The sequence below is a fragment of the Bos taurus genome, chromosome 29 (genome assembly GCF_002263795.3).
Source record: "Bos taurus isolate L1 Dominette 01449 registration number 42190680 breed Hereford chromosome 29, ARS-UCD2.0, whole genome shotgun sequence".
Lineage (NCBI taxonomy): Eukaryota > Metazoa > Chordata > Mammalia > Artiodactyla > Bovidae > Bos > Bos taurus.
Genome location: NC_037356.1, coordinates 28,306,616 through 28,329,404, shown reverse-complemented (window position 1 = coordinate 28,329,404; position 22,789 = coordinate 28,306,616).

Genomic DNA, 22,789 nt, shown 5'->3' with positions numbered 1-22,789 from the left:
AATAAGCTTTGGGGTGGCTGCTTCCAAAGTGGGAGGAGGCAGGGGAACAGGTCAAGATCGTTAGGGAAGGACTAAGGTAAGTCAAGAGTTGAGTATTTCAGGCAGGCAGCTCTCAAGGGAACCAGAGACTTAGTCAAGGGGTGAGGGCTTGTCCCAAAACACCTCCCTCAATCCTCAGGGCAAATGAACAAATGTTTGGGTGTCTTCTTATTGCTGCCACTTCCCTCCCTCCCCACCCAGCTCTGCCTGCAAGGTAGCAAGGCCAGAAGCAAGAGGTGAGGAGGTGCGGGATGGGGGAGAGAAGGGGGAAGCAGAGGGAGGCTGCACCCTGGGAACTATTCTTTCAGCACCCTGTCTCCCCTAGTTGGACTAGGAATCTGGGGCCCTCCAGATGACTTAAATCCGAGCCGACCTTGAGGTGGGGTAGGTGGGAGAGGCGCTGGTGACACATTCATTCTAAAGCACCGGATCCTAAGAGGCACGATCCGGTCCTTGCTCCAGGGCGAAGTTGCATTCAGATAAGAGAAGTGGTAAGGGGTAGATTTTTCCGTCGGAAATCGACCCCTCCAGGAATGAGAAACCCAGAAGGCCCGATCCTGTATTTGCCCATGAGAAGACTTCACACTCCGGGCCGGTCTGCTGGTTGTTCAGGAGAAATCGGACCACTTGCTCTGCTCTGATGCTTCAGGAGCCCTCTGCTCCCCCTCCTGCGGACCCACCAGGGTCACCTGGGTTCCATCACACCAGAGGCTGAGCCGGGACAGGAATCCAGCCTCCTGGCTGCAGCAGACAGGAATCTGCATCCCGCCATGTGGTTCCTGCCCCATCCTAATCCCCTGATTTGCTCCCGGTCGGCCTCAGCAAACACAGGGCCTGCCAGCGTCTGGGGGCTTGTCACCCTGTTAGCGGATTTGTTCCCAGAGACAGCACAGTTAATTGGCCCTTTATGTGGGGATCAGGGCTATTTGCTCAGGGTTCCCTGAGCGGAGGCTGCGAATCAGCCCATGGGCAAGGCTGCCTCCTAATGCCTGGCATCCTAGGTGTGGAGGCTGGACAAAGTGGGGCCACTCTCTTCCGTTCCCAGACTCTCCTGGGCCAAATCTCCCGGCCCTCTTCTACACCTCACCTCTTCTCCATACCCTTTTGTTCTTGTTTCTCTCTGCTCTTTTCTTCCTTGTACTTCTTTGTATCTCTAGAATACGCTCCCTTTGAATCAGCTCAACTGAATACCAAGAGGGTACAGTACTCAGCTGGGGTGTACTGAAGAATAAATACCTCCCAACTGCAGCCTAAGTCCCAGTCCCTCCAGGCAGGGCCCCTGGAACCCTGGAGTTAGTGGAGGGTGGGGCAGAGGGTGGGCAGAAAAAGCCCAGCCTCCATTCCTTTAGGTCAGATGGACAGCCTTGACAGTAGCCTTACACCATTTTTTCCTTTCTTTTCTTTTCTGGCCACCCTTCATGGTACACGGGATCATAGTTCTCTGACCATCAGATTGAACCTCGGCCCCTGCAGTGGGAGCTCAGAGTCTTAACCAGTTGGCCACCAGCCAAGTCTCTGCCCTGTACATTTTCAAGTCCAGCTGTTCCCACAGGCAGTTCTGGAAGGAGTTTGCCTTCTCTCTGTCTCCTCACTGCCTGCGCCCCACCACCTCGCCCGACACACAACCAATACAACTCTGGCTTCTACCTCTTTCTTAGAGAAAGTAGGTAACTCACTGCATCTGTCTCTGTTTCCTAACCTATAGCACATGGGCACTGGGACAGCATCTAAAACACTCCAAAAGTTGGCAAAAAGAAGAGAGAGTGGCCAGAAGCAGAGAAGGTGGGGAGAGCAGAGACTGTGGAGAGAGAGGGTAAGTTTCCTCTGCTGGGTTATGGCATCTGGTGGGAAGAAATGCGTGTCTGGGGCAGGGGTGCGTGGGCGTGGCCATGGGTGTCTATGGAGAGAACAGCTACCCCAGGCCATCTTCCTTGGCCTCGTGCCATCACATGAGGCCAGAGAATGTGGCTGGAGGTTTACAGCAACGGAGCTGGGGGCTGCATGGGAAGCTTCTTGGAGGTTCAAAGCCTGAATGCCAGCTGGTTGTGGATGAGCTGCTGGCATGTAATTGTCCTCAGAGTGCCCTCCTTTCTCACACTGATACTGCCCCTGCCTCCCTCTCCCCAGTACATACACACACACACACACACACACACACACACACACGCCCAGTCCATTTACATCCCCCCAGAGCCTGTAGCCCCCATCTCTCTCTCTGCCTGGATCCCTTCCCGGGGCACTGATACACATTGAGCATATGTGTGTGTTTTGGTTGGGGGAGGGAGGGACAAGGGTTGAACATCTGTCCCCCACCCCTACCAGGCTATGCCTGTGAATGGCCCAGCAGGCTTGCTGGCTTCAGAGCAGTGATGCCAGGGGGGAGTGACCCAGCCGGCAGGGGCCAGAGGGCCAAACAGGAGGGGGGATCAGAGAGCAAAGAACAGGCCCCCGGCTGGAAAGCAGACAGCAGGAGCCTCCCCCCACTAGGAGCTAGGGTCTGTTGGCTCAGCCCCTGGAGCTGCTGAGATAATAGGCCAGGGCCCCCTATCCTAGAGTGCCCCCACCCCCCACCCCCAGGAGGAGCCTGAAGGGAGTTTACTGTGCAACACATACCACCAGGTCCTGAAATCTGGAGGCAACCAGGTAGAAATGTCCACATCCCAGTGCAGGCGAAACAAAGGCTAGGGAGAACAAGAGCTTTCCTGGTTCCTGTTATTAAACTTGGCACAGAGCAAGCACTCCATAAATATTTGTTTGGTGACTAAATCCAATAAACAAATATTTGTTTAGTTAGTCCTCATAACAACTGCCCCTTCAGAGTCCACTAACCTTCTCTCTCTGCCTCCCATTCATTCTCATTCTCCTTCTCTCCCCTGGCCCCTTCTCTCTCTCATTTTCCTAGTGCTGGTATAACAGGAAACTACAAACTGGGTGCACTCATGAAACTAAAAGTCACTTCCAACTATTTGCAACCCCATGGACTATAGCCCGCCAGGATTCTCTGTCCATGGGATTCTCCAGGCCAGAATACTGGAGTGGGTAGCCATTCCTTTCTCCAGGGGATCCTGACCTAGGGATTGAACCTGGCTCTCCTGCATTGCAGACAGATTCTTTAGCAGATGTCTGAGCCATCTAGGAAGCCCCAGGTAGACTAATGCTAATGCTAAGTCACTTCAGTCGTGTCTGACTCTGTGCGACCCCATAGACGGCAGCCTACCAGGTTCCCCCGTCCCTGGGATTCTCCAGGCAAGAACACTAGAGTGGATTGCCATTTCCTTCTCCAATGTATGAAAGTGAAAAGTCAAAGTGAAGTCGCTTGGTCGTGTTCGACTCTTAGCGACCCCATGGACTGCAGCCTACCAGGCTCCTCCATCCATGGGATTTTCCAGGCAAGAGTACTGGAGTGGGGTGCCATTGCAACACAAATTTATTCTCTTTTGCAGGCTGTAAGTCTGAGCTCAAGGGCTGTGCTCTTTCTGAAGGCTCTTAGGAAGATCTTTCTTGTCTCTTCTAGCTCTGATAGTTGCAGGTAGTCGTTGGGATTCTTCAGTTTGCTTATGCATCACTCCAACCCCTTCCTTTTTCTTCACATGACATTCTTCCATGTGTGTGTATATCTAAGGACACCAGTCACTAGATTAGAGCCCAACCCAATCCACTGTGACCTCTTCTTAACCACTGCAAAGTCCTATTTCCAAGTAAGGTCACGTTCTGAAATTTAACCTAATACACCTTCTTTTCTGTTTTTCTTCTAATAGTAACCCACTCCAGTATTCTTGCCTGGGAAATCCCATGGACAGAGGAGCATGGCAGGTTACAGTCCATGGGGTCACAAAGAGTCGGACTCAACTGAGCAACTAACACTTTCACTTTCCCCACTCTATTATTCCTGATACTCTCCCAGGGACCCTATTTTGCTACTTTAAAATATCAGTTCAGTCTCTCAGTCATGTCCAACTCTTTGCAACCCCATGGACTGCCACATGCCAGGCTTCCATGTCCATCACCAACTCCCGGAGCTTGCTCAAACTCATGTCCATACAGTCACTGATGCCATCCAACCATCTCATCCTCTGTCGTCCCCTTCTCCTCCCGCCTTCAATCTTTTCCAGCATTAAGGTCTTTTCAAATGAGTCAGCTCTTCACATCAGGTGGCCAAAGTACCGGAGTTTCAGCTTTAGCGTCAGTTCTTCTAATGAATATTCAGGACTGATTTCCTTCAGAATGGACTGGTTGGATCTCCTTGCAGTCCAAGGGACTCTCAAGAGTCTTCTCCAACACCACAGTTCAAAAGCATCAATTCTTTGGTGCTCAGCTTTCTTTATAGTCCAACTCTCACATCCATACATGACTACTGGAAGAACAATAGCTTTGACTAGATGGACCTTTGTCAGCAAAGTAATGTCTTTGCTTTTTAATATGCTGTCTAGGTTGCTCATAGCTTTTCTTCCAAGGAGCAAGCGTCTTTTAATTTCATGGCTGCATTCACCATCTGCAGTGATTTTGGAGCCTCGAAAAATAAAGTCTCTCATAGTTTCCATCGTTTCCCCATCTATTTGCCATGAAGGGATGGGACCAGATGCCGTGATCTTAGTTTTTTGAATGTTGAGCTTTAAGCCAACTTTTTCACTCTCCTCTTTCACTTTCATCAAGAGGCTCTTTAGTTCTTCTTCTCTTTCTGCCATAAGAGTAGTGTCATCTGCATATCTGAGGTTATTGATATTTCTCCAGGCAATCTTGATTCCAGCTTGTGCTTCATCCAGCCTGGCATTTCGCATGATGTACTCTGCATATAAGGTAAATAAACAGGGTGACAATATACAGCCTTGACATACTCCTTTCTCAATTTGGAACAGTCTGTTTTTCCATGTCCTGTTCTAACTGTTGCTTCTTGACCTGCATACAGATTTCTCAGGAGGCAGGTAAGGTGGTCTGGTATTCCCATCTCTTTCAGAATTTTCCACAGTTTGTTATGGTCCACACAGTCAAAGGCTTTGGCGTAGTCAATAAAGCAGAAGTAGATTTTTTTTCTGGAACTCTCTTTTTCGATGATCCAACAGATGTTGGCAATTTGATCTCTGGTTCCTCTGGCTTTTCTAAATCCAGCTTGAACATCTGGAAGTTCACAGTTCACATACTGTTGAAGCATGGCTTGGAGAATTTTGAGCATTACTTTGCTAGCGTGTGAGAGGATGAGTGCAATTGTGCGGTAGTTTAAACATTCTTTGGCATTACCTTTCTTTGGGATTGGAAAGAAACCTGACCTTTTCCAGTCCTGTGGCCACTGCTGAGTTTTCCAAATTTGTTGGCATATTGACTGCAGTACTTTCACAGCATCATCTATTAGGATTTGAAATAGCTCAACTGGAATTCCATCACCTCCACTAGCTTTGTTCATAGTGATGTTTCCTAAGGCCCACTTGACTTCGCATTCCAGGATGTCTGGCTCTAGGTGAGTGATCATACCATCATGGTTATCTGGGTCACGAAGATCTTTTTTGTATAGTTCTGTGTATTCTTGCCACCTCTTCTTAATAGCTTCTGCTTCTGTTAGGCCCATACCGTTTCTGTCCTTTATTGTGCCCATCTTTGCATGAGATATTCCCTTGCTATCTCTAATTTTCTTGAAGAGATCTCTAGTCTTCCCCATTCTATTGTTTTCCTCTATTTCTTTGCATTGATCACCGAGGAAGGCTTTCTTATCTTTCCTTGCTATTCTTTGGAACTCTGAATTCAAATGAGTATATGTTTCCTTTTCTCCTTTGCCTTTAGCTTCTCTTCTTTTCTCAGCTATTTGTAAGACCTCCTCAAACAACCATTTTGCCTCTTTGTATCTCTTTTTCTTGGGGATGGCCTTGGTCACTGCCTCCTGTACAATGTCAGGAACCTCTGTCCATAGTTCTTCAGGCACTCTGTCTATCAGATCTAATCCCTTGAATCTATTTGTCACTTCCACTGTATAATCATAAGGGATTTGAATATAGTTTAAAATATTGTTTTATTATTGTAAGCATAATACAAGCTCATGGGGCTACCCAGGTGGCGCAGTGGTAAACAGTCTGTCTGCCGATGCAGGAGATGCAAGAGATGTGAGTTCAACCCTTGGGTCAGGAGGTTCCCCTGGAAAAGAAAATGGCAACCCACTCCAGTATTCTTGTCTGGAGAATCCAACGGACAGAGGAGCTTAGCAGGGTACAGTCCATGGAGCCACAGAGTTGGACACAACTGAGCGACTGAGCACACACACACACAGTACATGCTCATGCAAAAATATTCTAGCAGAATAAAAGAGAATAAGGTGAACAAAGTGCTCACACCATTCTTATCCTTCTTTAGCCTGGGGTAACCACAGATTGCTTCTTGTGTATCCTTCCAGATTTTATTTTACTTTTTAAATATTTATTTCTTTGGCTGTACTGGGTCTTAGATCTCCGATTTTTCTTGCCTCAGGCGGGATCTTTAGCTGCAGCATGCAAACTGTTAGTTGTGGCATGTGGGATCTAGTCCCTTGACCAGGGATTGAACCTGGGCCCCCGGGCATTGAGAATGCGGAGTCTTAGTCACTGGACCATCAGGGAAGTCCCCAGATTTTAAAAAGCATATATATATATCCTTCTTAAAACATAAATTTGATCATGTTATTTGTTCTGTTTTGCAGCCTGTTAGTTTTAGCTTACCAATATATTTAGGGTATCCTTTCACATCAGTATATATATATATATATATATAGTCTCCATATTTTTACTTTAATGACTGCATAATATTGGTCATTGCATAAATTTATCATATGCTTGTAATCAGATCCCTATTTATGGAGATTTGGGTTGTTTCTCAATTTTTGTATAAACAATGTTACAAATAAACAACATTATATATATATTTGCACATATGCGTATCTGTAAGCTAAATTCTTAGAAGTGAAAGTATAGAGGTGACTAACAGCTAACAATAGCTAATGTTTACTGAGTGGTTCTCTTCATTCATCTGTCTAGCAGATGTTCTTGCATGCATGCTAAGTCACTTCTGTTGTTTCCAACTCTGTGTGACCCTATGCATTATAGCCTGCCAGGTTCTTCTGTCCATGGGATTCTCCAGGAAACAATACTGGAGTGCGTTGCCATGCTCTCCTCCAGGGAATCTTCCCGACCCAAGGATCGGACCCGCGTATCTTGCTTGGCAGGCATTTTCTTTACTGCTGAGTCACCATGGAAGCCCCCTTTCTAACCCCCTTGTATCCCCCTCCTTAAGTGCTGATCCTGAGCATGCTCGTCCAGTGAGTCTCTGCGCGATTTCACCAGCTCTGTGCCTCCTGCCCATCTCCATGGCCACTGCCTTAGTCCAGATTCTCACCATCTTTCACTACTGCAAAGTAACTCTGTGTGTTCAGTCTCCTACTGGGAATCCATCACCTGCACTGCTGCTTCGGGGAGTTGTCATATATTTGTTCAACCCCCATTGAGTAAGCAACTGCCAAGTGCCAGATACTGAGCTATGTGCTTATCTCTGATGTTTAAATCTGATCGTGTCAGTCGTCTACTTAAAAATTATAATCCCTAGAGGAAGTGGCAACGAGTGTTGCCATGGTTCAGATAATGTCTGCTGTTCCTGGTCTTCTCTGTTACCCCTCCCCTCACTCCATACCTCTGCCATCTACATCCCACCACCAAGCAGCCTTTTTCCTTTCACGGGTGGTGCTCTCTCTATTGCTGTGCCTTAGCTCTCGCCATTCTCCATTTCCTCTTCCTGAAATGCCCTCTCCCCTCTGTTCTTCGCTGGCAGGACTCCTTTCAGCTGGCAATCCAGCTTCCATCACCTAAAATTAGTAAAGCCCTCCGTGACTCTCCCAGACCACTTGGTTTATTCCCCTACTGTCTAACTGAACATGTGATGTTTTAATTATTTGCTGACGTAACTATCTTCCCCCTGAACTCCAACATCCTCTTCGAGAGGTGGAGCTACATCTTACTCATCCTTGAACCCTGGGTGCCTAACATACGGTGTAGCGTGGCATTTACTGTGAACTTACAATTGCCAGGTCTGTTCTAGGTGCTTTATTCGTATAACTCTCCTATTAACTCAATAAATAGGTGCTGTTGTTACCCTCATTTTACAGACAGGGAGACATAGGCACTGATTCAGTTAAGTAACTTGCCTGAAGTTACTTAGGTGGCTACTAAATGGAGGATCCAGAATTTAAACTCAGGCTGTTCCTACACCTGTGTGATTGGTACACCACCTCTCTGCGAAAGACCTGCGTCTGAGTATAGCAAAGGAGGACTCCCCTGCTCCCCACCCCCACGTGCTCATGTATAATTCATAATTCTAGTAACAGAATGACCTCTACAATCACGTCGCTAAGTATAATCCACTAAGGCTTCCAGATCTTTTCTGCCATTTGTTTTTAGTTCTGAAATCCCTTAGTCCCCGGTATCTATCAGTCTCAAACGTGCTGTTCTTTGAGTTTGTGCATTTCTATAATTCCTGGAACTTTTGCAGCTTCAGGGAGGTCAGAAATGGACTATGTTCTTTATCATATCTGTCTTAATGTCCCAGTCTCAACGTTTCTCTGTCTCTCTCTCTGCCTCTCCCTATCCTGCTGTCCCTGTGGGTGTGTGTGTGTCTATGTGAGCATAAAATGCACAAAGAAAGAGACCAATTAAGATCTTCAGATCCCCTGCCTCCAAGAGAGGGTGTCTTGCTTTTCAATTAAAGAGGACTATTCCCTGGCCTCTAACGATTTACATTCAGAGGGAAATGCTTTTGTGTTAAATACATGAGAAAGGCTTTCCACTTTACATCACTGGGTCTTTAGTCTCTGTGTTTCTTGGGTTGCTACCTGTGTTCACAGATTTCTTTGTATTTATTGTGAATAACAGACTGATTTCCAGTGTGTTCGGGGGTCCCTCTTCCCTGGACTCCTACCTGCCACTGCTCTCCATTGATTTTTGGTTTCCTATGCCAGAAGAGCCTCTGTTTCACCAACATATCCTGAAGCTCAATTCTTTGGAATGAAGATGACTCCAAGATCTCTCTCGGCTTCCATGGTAAAGCCATGGTAAAGCGGGCGTCACTGTGACGTCATTCCCCATGTACACATGCAGAGAAGTCGCCATTCTGACAAGTCAGGGGACTCTAGTCTTCCTTTTCTATGTCCCTCTCCTTTACCACGGCTTTTCTTCCATATCTCTCTCTCCTTCCATCTTCCCTCCCCCGTATCCTGCTGCTTTTTTTTTTTTTTCTTTAGCCATGGACTTTATTGTTTGAATATTTGCAATTATTATTCTATACACAAATGTTAATTTCTTACAAAACTCTGTATTCCATATTGCTAGGTCACTTCACTCTTCATTTTATGTCACATTTCCATCAATAACTATTTCCCCAAATCACCATCTGCCTGATTGTGTGTTGTTGTTGTTCAGTTGCTAAGTTGTGTACGACTCTGCGATGCCAGACACTAGTCCACCAGGCTTATCTGTCCATGAGATTTTCCAGGCAAGAATACTGGAGTTGCCTGTTTATTTTTAAAGCCTTACCTCCTAGTCCTGATTGCAAGGCTTATAAATATTCAATATTTCCTAGAAGCAGTCTCTGAATGATATTTCACTACTCAGTGTCGTTAACCCATCCAATCAGAAATGGAGCTAGACTTTCCTCAGGGTCGCTTCCCTCCACCCCCTTGAGCCTGCACGACCAGCATGGGGGCCTTATTTTCCTCTCCAAGGTCTTCATCATAAAGGGACAACCCACTGTGACTTTGGAGCCCTTTATGGATTCCAACCTTGACAGGCACTGAGACCCACATCTCTAAATGTGAGAATTTCCAAATAGTCTCTCACCTCAATAAGATGGTTCACTTATTCCAGAGCAATAATCCTGGCATTTAAGGAGGAGAAGGAAAGATATGTCTGGAGTTATAATCCAGGTAGAAAAACTGTAAGCCCTGAGCCTGGTGCACAGAAGACATTCAGTAAATATTTCAGTTGTGTTGAGTGATTTCTATGCATATGAAAAAAATGGAAAGAAAATTAAACCAAACTATAAGCAATGGTTTGTTGGGAACGAGGGAACATATGCAATTTTTCATCTTTCTTTCATTTAAAAATATTTTGTTAATAATAGAAAATATGAAATTGTCATTTTAAAGTTATTTTTTATATAATTTTATTTATTTACTTATTTTTATCTTTGGCTGTGCCGAGTCTTACTCGCTGCACAGGCTTTTCTCTCGTTATAGCAAGCAGGAGCTACTCTCTAGTTGCGGTGCTCCGGCTTCTCGTTGCGGTAGCTTCTCTAGTTGCAGAGCCTGGGCTATAGTAGCTGCAACATGTGGGCTTGGTAGTTTGGGCTTGCTGGCTTAGTTGCTCCAAGGCATACGGGATCTTCCCAGATCAGGGATTGAACTTGTGTCTCCTACATTGGCAGGCAGATTCTTTACCACTGAGCCATCAGGACAGCCCTGAAATTGTCATTTAAAAAAATCTTTATTTTTTGGTCACACCCATGCAGCATGTGGGATCTTAGTTCCCTGATCAGGGATCAAACCTGTGGCCCTGCCTTAAGAGTGTGGAGTCTTAACCACTGGAACCACCAGAGAAGTCCCATAAAATTGTCATTTAAAAAAAAAAAAAAAAAGTCATTTTAAAGGGTTTAGTGCCCAAACCCAGGCAGCAGCCAATCTCTTCTTACCTGCACTGGTTTGGAGAAAGGCTCAGCAAACCCACAGCTCTTTCTATTGGAGGGAAGAGAGATGTGGGAACAGGAAGCAAGTACAGGGCATCAGAGAACGGTAGGTCCCTTTGCAAAGATCCTCCCTAAACCTTTCTGCTCATCCAGGCATGGCTTGAATCCTTCCAGCAACAGGGAGCTCAAAACCTGATGGGAGGGGTTTCCCTGGTGGTCCAGTGGTTAAGAATCTGCCTTGTAACGCAAGGGACACCCGTTCAATTCCTGGCCTGGGAAGATCTCAAATGCTGCAGAGCAACTGAGCCTCTGTGCCACACCCAATGAGCCTGCGCTCTGAAGCCTGCGAGTGTCAACTACAGAGCCCATGCACCACAACTCCTGAGGCCGGCACGCACTAGAGCCTGTGCTCCGCTGCAGAAGCCACTGCAGTGAGAAGCCCATGCACCACAACTAGAGAAAGCCTGCAAGCAGCAATGAAGACCCAGCACAGCCCGAAACAAATGAAATATTTAAAAACACACACACACACACCTGATGGGATGCCGAGGCCAAGACAGACGGCTCCAACAGAGCGAAGGGCTCTGGTCTGTAGACGCCTGCCTCATCTCTGGGGCTGTGCTCTAGCTCAGCCTCTAACTAAAGAATTGATTGGGAAGTGGGTAGGAAGAGAAATCAAGTGAGGTGAAAGTCGCTCAGTCGTCTCCGACTCTTTGCGACCTCATGGACTATACAGTCCTTGGAATTCTCCAGGCCAGAATACTGGAGTGGGTAGCCTTTCCCTTCTCCAGGACATCTTCCTGACCCAAGGATCGAACCTAGGTGTCCCACATTGCAGGCGGATTCTTGACCAGCTGAGCCACAAGGGCAGCCCAGGATAAGAAGAGAGGTAGAACTGAAAAACAGAGATTTAAGGAACTAAGGAAAAGAAAATACCTCGATGAGATGCCAATATTAGCTGAGTCAAGCTCATCTTTTAACACTGTCTTGAGCCGTCTTTGCCCAGGACCCACACGGGGACTTATGTTGGCAGAGGTTGGGGATGGGGTGGGCAGCAATGACTCTTGCCAGTGTCCAAAAAAACAGCTTTTCAGCACAGCTTAGAGGGAGACGGAAGCGAGGAATATTCCATAGGGCTATTTCAGAAGGCCAGGGCAGCTGTCAGAGGAAGCTGCAAAAGTGTGTGTGTGTGTGTGTGTGTGTGTGTGTGTGTGTGTGTGTGTGTGTGAGGGGGAGGGTCGGTGTGGGGACAGGGCTCATGTGTTTGGGGCTCTATTAACTAACTCCCTCCCATCCATCACAGCCCCCCTCCCAGGCTGCTGCAGCCCTGGCAGCTGGGTTACCCCGGGGAGGCTGGGCTGAGGGTCCCTAAAGGGAGCCAAGCTTCAGGCAGAGCAGCGGAGACACATGTGTGCCTGGTCAGGTTGGGGCTGGCGCCTCATTGAGAAGGGGGCTCTCCAAGCTGGGCTTCATTAGGGCAGTGGCACTAATAGGGGAGGGGGTGCAGGGGGCTGGGCTGACAGCCAATTACTTGCTCGTCTGCATTATGGATTAACCCATCTGGGTCTGGGAGATTGGCTCTGAAAGGGGCACAAAAGGGGGGGCGTGACCACAATCACACACCAAATTATCCAGTCTGAGCGCAATTGTCCACCAACAAACGGGGCCTCAGGATGGGTGACCCCCTTGGGTTCTCTCCATCCCCCACCCTGAGCCCCAGAGGAAGAGTCGGAGATAAACTGCCGGCTGGTTAAAAGGCAGGATCTGGCATGAGGAGGAACAAGGATGCCCTTCCTGAGAAGGAGGGGATTTAGGGGAGACAGGCCGGGTTTGAGGTTAAGCCAGAGAAGTCAGAAGCCAAACAAAAGTTCTCCCAACAGACTTGATCATTTCAGTCCTCTACTTCAGAGGCAAAGGATGACGTAAGGAACTTGCCCATCTGAAATACCAGACAGAATCAGAGAGCAGAGGGCCTTAACCAAGTCTAGGGGAAAAGATAGAGGGACTCTCAGAGTCGGGGGGTCTCCATCTCACCCATCATCCTTTCTGAGGCTAATTGATTCCAGACATGAATAAGGGGCTCTCAGATGGGGTCTTGGAGGACCCCTGCCCTGCTCTGGCATCTCTGATGCTCTCCCAGTGGGAGTGCCCTGCACCCTCCCCCATACCTCCTTCTCTAGGAATAAGCCCACCATGCAGGGTAATGGAGGGAAAGATAGGAGGGGGTGGCAGGCAGGGGGGCTCTCTACTCTGGCTAATCCCCTCATTACCATCTCATAATCAGAACCACGCTTTCAATGTAAATGGGGATGTTAAATATTGGTTTCTCTAGACACAAGCTCCTTTGGAAAAAATTATTGATGCTCCTTCTTTTGCCAGCGCTGGCTGGCTCCCACAGTGAGGGGGGTGGTGGTGGCAGCGAGTGTTAGTGAGGGCTGAGGGCTTCAGAGTCTGGTCGGTGGGGAAGGTGAAGGTGTCTGATGAGCAGGGGTGGAATGATTTGGTTTTGGTTGATCTGGGCAGCCTCCATTTTCCTGATTTGGCAGAAGAAACTCACCAGGAGGAAACTGGCTCATTTTGAATTCATCAAGACTTTGTTGGGGCTGATTGGCTGCTGGTCTCCAATCACTCTCAACTGGAGATCAATATGGAGTTGTAGATCCCAAAGTCAGATTACTGAGGGAACAGGGGTGTAGTCATTGGCCAGTTTAGGCACCTTGCCCTTTGCCCATTGCTAGAAACCCCTGGAACACTCCTGGGCAGTGACCTGGACTCCCCTTCCAGCCAGTTCTAGATACAAAGCACAACGTAAAGCAACAATGACTTTTCACATGCAAAGGTTCATGCTTGTCCCCTAACAAGCAGTCCTGTGAAACAGCTATGGCTGTCATCATCCCAACTGGCAGATGAAACTCGGGGTCATCAAGTGACTCACCGAGGCCCACATGGCTGCTCAGTGACAGATTCACACTGAAACATGGTTCTTCCAGGTCCAAACTCAGCCCCATCCCCTTGTGCCATGCTCTAGCCTTTAAAATCAAGACAACTACTCCTGTGCCATTTGTGAGGACACAGAGAGCATTTGGTGTGTCTGCAGTCTGACCATAGAGGTATGAGCACTGGGAGGTGGGTATGGGGGCTCTGGGCTTCCCAGGTGGCTCAATGATAAAGAATTTGCCTGCCCGTGCAGGAGATGCAGGAGACGGGTGTTCTATCCCTGGGTCGAGAAGATCCCCTGGAGAAGGAAATGGTAACCCACTCTAGTATTCACCCACCTGGAGAATTCCATGGACAGAGGAGCCTGGTGGGCTCTTTGCAGAGTCTAACACGACTGAGTGACTGGGCATGCACGCACTCATGGGGGCTCTGCCACTGCAGTTAGGACACCAAGCTGCAGACTGTTGGCAAGGCCATACACCCCCTGTTCTCTCTCTGGTCGGGGGCCCCATCCCTCATGGATTTGTCTCTCGCCTGGGTCCAAAACTAAGTGTGAAAAGAATAATGACAACAACAGGGGCTTCTTCTCCCATTTGCTTAGCATTTTACAGTTCGCAGATCTTTTCCACATGTTTTGTGCTTAGACCCTCACATCCACCCTCAAACTAGCACCAGTGTTTGATGCGAAGGACCTGGGCTCCGTAATCACATGGTACGTTCACTTCCCAGCAGCACTTAGTAGCTGGGTGGCCTTGGGCAAGTCACCTCAGGTTTCCCGCCCCCACTGTCCTTCTCTGTGGAATAAAGATGGTAAGAATAGACCTGCCTCCTAGCGTTTGGGGAGCAATAAGATTATATATGCCATGTGCTTCACCACCTGCTTGACTGAGCTGCTAACTGGTTTCTTCCCACCTAAAGCAGCAGGAATGCACCTTCAGCTACTTCTTCCTCTCTCACAACGATGTTCCTATTCTACACATTTCTCTTCCCCAAAGTAGCATCTTTCTTCCTTCTTGTTGTAAAGCTGTATTGGAAGGAAACAGACCCGCAGACATAGAGAACAGACTTGTGCTTGCCAAGGGGGAGGAGACATGGGGGAGGGACAGATTGGGAGTTTGAGATTAGCAGATGCGAACTATTACACATAGGGTGGATAAATGAGGTCCCACTGTGTAGCACAGGGAACTATATTCAGTATCCTGTGATAAACTGTAATGGAAAAGAACATGAAAAATAATGTATATGTGTATAGCCATACATCAGCTTTTGCTGTACAGCATAAGCTAACACAACATTTTAAATCAAATATACTTGGATAAAATAAATTAAAAAAAATTATATATGCCAGATGCTTACAGGAGTTTAAGTCTGGTACAAACTATTAAGATCTCAATCAACCTTAGCCATTTTGTGGTGGGGTAAGGCGTATGACTCATTGCAAAAGACTTTGATACTGGGAGGGATTGGGGGCAGGAGGAGAAGGGGACGACAGAGGATGAGATGGCTGGATGGCATCACCGACTGGATGGACATGAGTCTGAGTGAACTCCGGGAGTTGGTGATGGACAGGGAGGCCTGGCGTGCTGCGATTCATGGGGTCGCAAAGAGTCGGACATGACTGAGCGACTGAACTGAACTGAACTGCCCTTACCAACTGAGTAACCAGTAGACAAGTTCCTTAGTCCCGTGAGCCTCTGTTTCTGCATCTATAAAATGGGATCATACTCCTTCAGTTCAGTTCAGTCGCTCCGTCATGTCCGACTCTTTGCGACCCCATGAATCGCAGCACGCCAGGCCTCCCTGTCCATCACCAACTCCCGGAGTTCACTCAGACTCATGTCCATCCAGTCGGTGATACCATCCAGCCATCTCATCCTCTGTCGTCCCCTTCTCCTCCTGCCCCCAATCCCTCCCAGCATCAGAGTCTTTTCCAATGAGTCAACTCCTCGTTCTTAATTCGGGTCCGGAAGGAAACCTGCCGGTGGCCTGGGACTCCTGCCAGACAATGAAAAAGGACGGTGTCTTGAGGTCCTTTGTTGGGTTTTAGACAGGAAGGACAGTTTCTCTCTGTTTAGCGAGGCTGGGCACACGCGGAGGAAGGAGAAACGAGTTCTCCAGGGCGGCGACCCCTCCTTTATTCCCGGAGGAGTGAGTGGAGCCTGGGGCACCGCGTGGCTCGAGCTACGCCTCCCCTGAAAAGAGGGGGTGGGAGATGCCTTTGGAAGCCCCCTCCTCCCTAGGGCCTCAGACGGCTTCCGCTGCTCGGCTCCCTCCGTTTAGCTTTCTTCTCATTAACTCTCCCCGGCCTCATTAATCAGCCCGGATGAAATGCGCCCCCGGGAACGCTGCCCGCCCGCTTGGCCGTTTGGCGCTTTAATTATCCTCCCAGCGGGATGAGGCAGTGTGGGCGACGACCGTGTGGGTACACACACACACACACACACACACACACACACATCACACACACACACAGAGCACACACACACCGCCCCCCCCCCCTCAGGTCCAGGACTCCGCTGCATCAGCCCCAGGCCACCCTAGCCTCTACTTAGCATCTGTCAGTTTACTGTCACACAGTGTCATCTGCATCCAGCCCCCTCCTTACAGGAGAAGGGGGAACATCCTTCTGTCCAAAAAAGTCCACAAAGCTTCATCTCTCTGATCTAATTTCATTTACTAGCCAAATCCTTGCTGACCTGCCTACTGTGTGCTGTGCTTCTAGTGTTGGAGGTACAGACAGAGCACCTGTGAGGCCTCAGGGAGCGCCCACATCCTCCAGGGGGCAGACAAGTGGAAGGAAAAAACAACCCAACTTGAAAATACAAGAACAAAAAACCCACACAGGGGGCCACAGAAGTGCAGAGCAGGACAGTGAATGGAGTCAGGTCCTGCCCAAAGCAGGTTTCCAAAAAGACCAAAGCTTGAAGGGAGACTTTAAAAAAAAAAAAAAACCTTTTTATTTTGTATTGGCATATGGTGGCTCAGATGGTAAAGAATCTGCCTGTAATACAGGAGACCCAGGTTTGATACCTGGGTTGGGAAGATCCCCTGAAGTAGGAAATAGCTACTCACTCCAGTATTCTTGCCTGGAGAATCCCATGAACAGAGTCTGGCAGGCCCATCGGGTAGCAGAGTTGGGACACTGAATGACTAACACTTTCATAGCTGATTAACAATGCTGTGATAGCTTCAGGTGAACAGAAAGCAAAGGGATTCAGCCATACATATCCATGTATCCATTCTCCCTCCAAATCCCCTCGAATCCAGGCTGCCACATAACATTGAGCAGAGTTACCTGTCTACAGTAGGTCCTTGTTGGTTATCCATTTTAAATATAGCAGTGTGTCCATGTCCATCCCAACTTGAAGGGAGACTTTCTTTAAAAAATGATTTTATTATCCTTAACTTGTTTATTTTTTGGTCATGCTGCAGGGCAGGTGGGATCTTATCCACTGAACCTGTGCCCTCTGCATCGGACGCATGGACTCTTAACCACTGAACTGCCAGGGAACTCACTTGAAGGGAGACAAACTATAAATGAGAGTTAGCTGGGGAAGGAATGGGTGCTTAAAGAAGAAATTGAAAACCCAGAGGACAAAATATAGATTGCACTGTGTGTGCAAAGTCCTGTGGGTAATTCCCTCTGGCCGGAGGATGGGGTCATGACAAGGGAACAGCATGTGGTAAGACACGGCTCATGGGGAGCCTTGTATGGTGTGCAGAGGAGGCTGGCTTGTATCTAACCTGAAGGCAATGAGAAGTTACTGACAGATCTTTAAGCCAGAGAGTGACACGATTAGATTTATGGTTTGGAACATCCTCTTTTTGATGAGGAGGTCAAATTGGAGGAGACAGGAATGGAGGCAGGAAGGCTAATTAGCAGGCTAGGTGACTGACTGGGTGTGGGAGGCAAGAAAGAGAGAGAAGGATTTGGAATAGTATCAAGTTTCCTCTGCAAGGTATGTTTTGGGAATTGGGAGGGAGGTTGTCTTGAGGTGTTTCAAGGTCTCTGACTCAGCTCAAGTGAAAGGTAAGGCAGAGAATTCCCTGGTGCTCCAGTGGTTGAGACTTCACCTTCCATGTAGAGGGTGTGGGTTCAATCCCTGGTCAGGGAGCTAAGATGCCACATGCCTTGTGGCCAAACATAAAACAGAAGCAATATTGTTGTTCATTCGCTAAGTTCTGTCTGACTCTTTTCATCCTCATGAACTGCAGCAGCCAGGCTTCCCTGTCCTTCACTATCTCCCAGATTTTGCTCAAACTCATGTCCATTAAGTCAGTGGTGCTATCTAACCATCTCATCCTCTGGCGCCCCCTTCTCCTTTTGCCTTCAATCTTTCCCAACATCAGGGCCTCCTCATAGGAAGGTAAATTACTTCACCAGCTCTCTCATCTGTAAGATAAAATACAGATTGAATCTGATTTACAAACCCACACCCGCAGTATCCAGGCAGGTAACAGAAGAGATCTGAGCAGATCAGGAGAAGAACAAGTGTCCACTAAGTCTGGATGGGAGGGGAGTTTGGCAGAGAATGGATACATGCCCTTCAGCCACAGACTAGCCATGTTGGGAAAGGGCTCAGGATTGCCATATTGTCCTCAGGAGAAGACAGAGCTTGGTATTTTTATTATGGTGTCTCCTAATTTAAAAATACTCATATAATAAAAAACATACTGTAAAATCCATCAAATATATTTCAAGTCTTGAGTTTATAATGATTTTTTAAATCTTGCTTACCTTTAGAGGATGCTAAGGAATTGGCTCATTATTTTGAGAAATAATAGGCAAAGGAAAAGAATCGAGAATTTATCCTACCTTTTCTATTTGGATGTACCCCAACATAAATAGTTGATGACAGTTTTTCTTTAGAGAAGTATTCCAGCTAATAAATGAAGATGGAATTACAGAATTAGAATGTCACAATTTGGCAACCCCTAATGAAATAGTGGATCCAGGCAATGATCCTTACTGGATGGTGATATATCACAGCAACAAACAAAACAGACAAGCAGACATGACTGCTGTCACAACTACACAATATTGCCTATGAAGTATTCTAGTGAAAAAAATATCAAACATTAATTGATCAAGCCTCTGTATCTAACAACCAATTTACAGGAAATATAAGGGCATAAGAACATGTTAAATGACACCATGGGGATACATTCAATAAAATTCAGTGTGGAAAAATTTTCACAACAAATGACCCAGTTTTGTCAACAGATAAATTTCAAAGAAAAAAAGAGATAAAGAGGTGGAACATTGCCTCTTTATGTATAGTCTCATCTGGATCCTAATTTGAACAACAATGGATAAACATAAAACAGCTGGGGAAGTTTCAATATTGATTACATATTGGATCATATATTTCAGCTGTGCCAGTGTTATTATGATATTATTTAATGAGACCTTATCTTTTAAGACTACACTGAAATATTTACAGAAGAAATATGATTTCTCACATTTGCTTCAAAAGTATGAAGGGAGAGAGATGGGGCCAGATAAAGGAAGACTGTCTTCAAATGGACAAGTGCTGAAGCTGGGTAGTGGGTTCATGGGGTCTCATTCTATTTTTCTAATTGTGTGTCTATTTATTATACAAAATATGCAACTTATCCATAATAGGATGCTGAAGAATACTTAACGGGTCAACCTGTGTCTGTCCTCTTGATTTGGCCCAGCATCTGCCAGATTGTGGCCTCTATATCTCATGAGCTTCAGTCTCCACTCAACTCTACCTTCACCCCTGAACTCTAAGTGTTAAGGCCCTTTATCACTAAACCTGGCTGTCGCAACCTTTCTCTGGTCCCTTTTCAGGTCCTTTCTCAGAGATGCCCATCTCCCAGCGATGGTGACATCGTGGCAAAGAGGAGCATGACACAATCCACAAAGACCAGAACAGGTTCCCTGACAGGGAAAACACCCAGGAACAGGGAGCTGGGTGTCAGGGGCCGTCACCACCCAGCGCCCTTCGTTTAGTTCCCAACTCCTCTGCCCAATTCCTTAACCTCAAGGTCAAAGATACACACACACACACCTGTCTAGATCGCCCACCTTTTCCTTCAGCATTCCAGAGCCCAGACAAAGGTTATCGACCAACCAGGAAAATAAAAAGAGGGCATCTCTCCCGGAACAGTTCGGATTAGAGAAGAGAGTCTTAATCTGGGGAGATGGAGCCTTTGAAGCGCGGGAGGGGAGCGGGTCCCCTGACCCGCAGGCACGAGTGAGACACCGCGTTGGAGACAGGCCGGTACTTTTTTGTGCAGCCTCGGCTAGGTGCTTCCCTCCCCACCCCTCCCCAGGCCCCCTCCCTGAAAGACCCTTCCCCCGGCGCGCCCCATGGCTCTAGCTGCTCATTTCGAATCCACGAGGCCGGCAGGGAGAAGGCTGTTATTCCGACAGAGCGCGGGGGGCGCGGAGTGGACACGGACAATGGGCAATCTGCGAACCCGCTGGGCGCGCGCTACCCGGGTGCGCCCGTCTCTGCCCAGCTCCGGAGGGCCTCTCGTAGTTCCCTGGCTCCTCCTCCCGCCAGGCCTTGGGGGCCCAGATTGGCGCAGGCGTCGGGGGTTTGGCTGGGGTCGGAGATCGGCTGTAACTGGACGGGTGTCCACCATGCAGGCCTCGCCCCTCCACCCTCGCGCGCTCCGGCCCGGGGCTTTGGCGGCCGGCCCTCCCCCGAATCCCCCTCTTTCCACACCCGCTCCCCGGCCGATCAGGGTAATGAGCCGCCCTCGGCCTGGCCCCCGCCCCATTGTGTACACTGTGGGGGTGAAGCCGGGTCTCCGCGTGCGATGGAGGGTGACCGCGCTCGGCTGCGACCCCCGCTTCACACCTGCTCCCCGCCCCCAGCCCGGGGCTGGCGGGGGTGTGTCCTCTCCCTCCCCGCGGGAGGGGCCTCAGCTGGGGCTGCACTTGGTAAAGAGGCTGTGGAGAGGCCGGCGGCGGCCCGAGGAGGGGCTATAAATTCGGAACAGATGCGACCTGACAGGCCCCCAGCCTGGGGAGGTGGCGGGGGGTGGGTGTCCCCCTCCCAGGTCCCATCTTGTCGTCTGCTGCTGAGTTAGACTACAGATGAGGTGACCCGGGAATTTGGACGTACGGAGGCCTTCTCCCCCTCCCTACCCAATCCCCCCCCCACGTCAGCGTCACCCCTCTTCCGCTCTTTGTGCCCACGTGTGGGGAGGAGGAATGGAAAGCAGGGAGGTGCCTGAATCACCATTGCTTTCCCCTTTAAAAGAGTGATTTCTTCTTAAGAGACTGACAAAGTCTGGCTCTGGCCTGGCAGTTTTGGCAGCAGCTGGAGAAGGCAATGGCACCCCACTCCAGTGTTCTTGCCTGGAGAATCCCAGGGATGGTGGAGCCTGGTGGGCTGCCGTCTATGGGGTTGCACAGAGTTGGACACGACTGAAACGACTTAGCAGCAGCAGCAGCAGAGAAAAATATGGCAGACAGCAGAGCATGCTTCGCCTGTTCATTCCACACCATTTGAATGCCCGTTTTGGCTTCCCTGGTGGCTCAGCTGGTAAAGAATCCCCCTGCAATGCCCACCCCTGGGTTGGGAAGATCACTTGGAGAAGGGAGCCGCTACCTACTCCAGTATTCTGGCCTGGAGAATCCCATGGACACGACTGAGCGACTTTCACTTTAGGAGGCACAGGCAGCAGGATGCGGGGAGAGTAGGAACCAAGGGCAGAAAAATGCTAAGGAATAATGCCTGCCCTGAGGGCTTCCCAGGTGGCTCAGTGGTAAAGAATCCTCTGGCATTGTCAGGAGATGTGGATTCCATCCCTGAGTGGGGAAGATCCCCTTGGGAAGGAAATGGCAACCGACTCCAGCATTCTTGCTTGGGAAATCCCATGGACAGAGGGGCCTGGCAGGCTTCAGTCCATGGGGTCACAAGAGTTGGACAAGACTGAACCACTAAACAGCAACAATGCCTGCCCTGCTCTAGGGACTTTAGGTGCTTCGATTGTGTATGTTTAAATAGCGTTTCCCCTGGTGAGTACGGTCCTCCCTGGATATCCTCTGGGGATTGGCTCCAGTACCCCCATATCAAAAATCTGACACTCAAGTCCCTTAGATAAAATGTCCTAGTATTTGCATATCACCTATGCACATCCTCTTATATACTTTAAATCATCACTGCTGCTGCTGCTGCTAAGTCGCTTCAGTCGTGTCGGACTCTGTGCGACCCCACTGACGGCAGCCCACCAGGCTCCCCCATCCCTGGGATTCTCCAGGCAAGAACACTGGAGTGGGGTGCCATTTCCTTCTCCAATGCATCAAAGTGAAAAATGAAAGTGAAGATGCTCAGTCGTGTCCGACTCTTCGCAACCCCATGGACTGCAGCCCACCAGGCTCCTCCATCCATGGGATTTTCCAGGCAAGAGTACTGGAGTGGGGTGCCATTGCCTTCTCCAAATCATCACTAGACTACAACTAATACAACTCCTGTATGCATGCATGCTAAGTCACTTCAGTCGTGTCACACTCTTTGGAATGGAGCCACCCCCCTCCTCCAGGCTCCACTGTCCATAGGGATTCTCCAGGCAAGAATACCAGAGTGGGTTGCCATGCCCTCCTCCAGGGGATCTTCCTGACCCAGGGATCCAACCTACATCTCTTATGTCTCCTCACTGGCAGGCAGGTTCTTTACCAATAGTACCACTTGGGAAGCCCACAACAACCCCTGCTGCTGCTAAGTCGCTTCAGTTGTGTCCAACTCTGTGCGACCCCATAGATGGCAGCCCACCTGGCTCCACAGTCCCTAGGATTCTCCAGGCAAGAACACTGGAGTGGGTTGCCATTTCCTTCTCCAATGCATGAAGGTGAAAAGTGAAAGCGAAGTCGCTCAGTCATGTCTGAGTCTTCGTGACCCCATGGACTGCAGCCTACCAGGCTCCTCCACCCATGGGATTTTCCAGGCAAGAGTACTGGAGTGGGGTGCCATTGCCTTCTCCGACAACAACCCCTACTACAGTGTAAATGCTATGTAAGTATATAGTTCCTTTCCTGAAGCAAATCAAGGTTTGGTTTTTAGAAATTTCTTTTTCCGAATATTTTCGATCCAGGACTGATGGAATCTGTGACTGCAGAACCAGCAGATCCACAGGACCCACTGTAGTA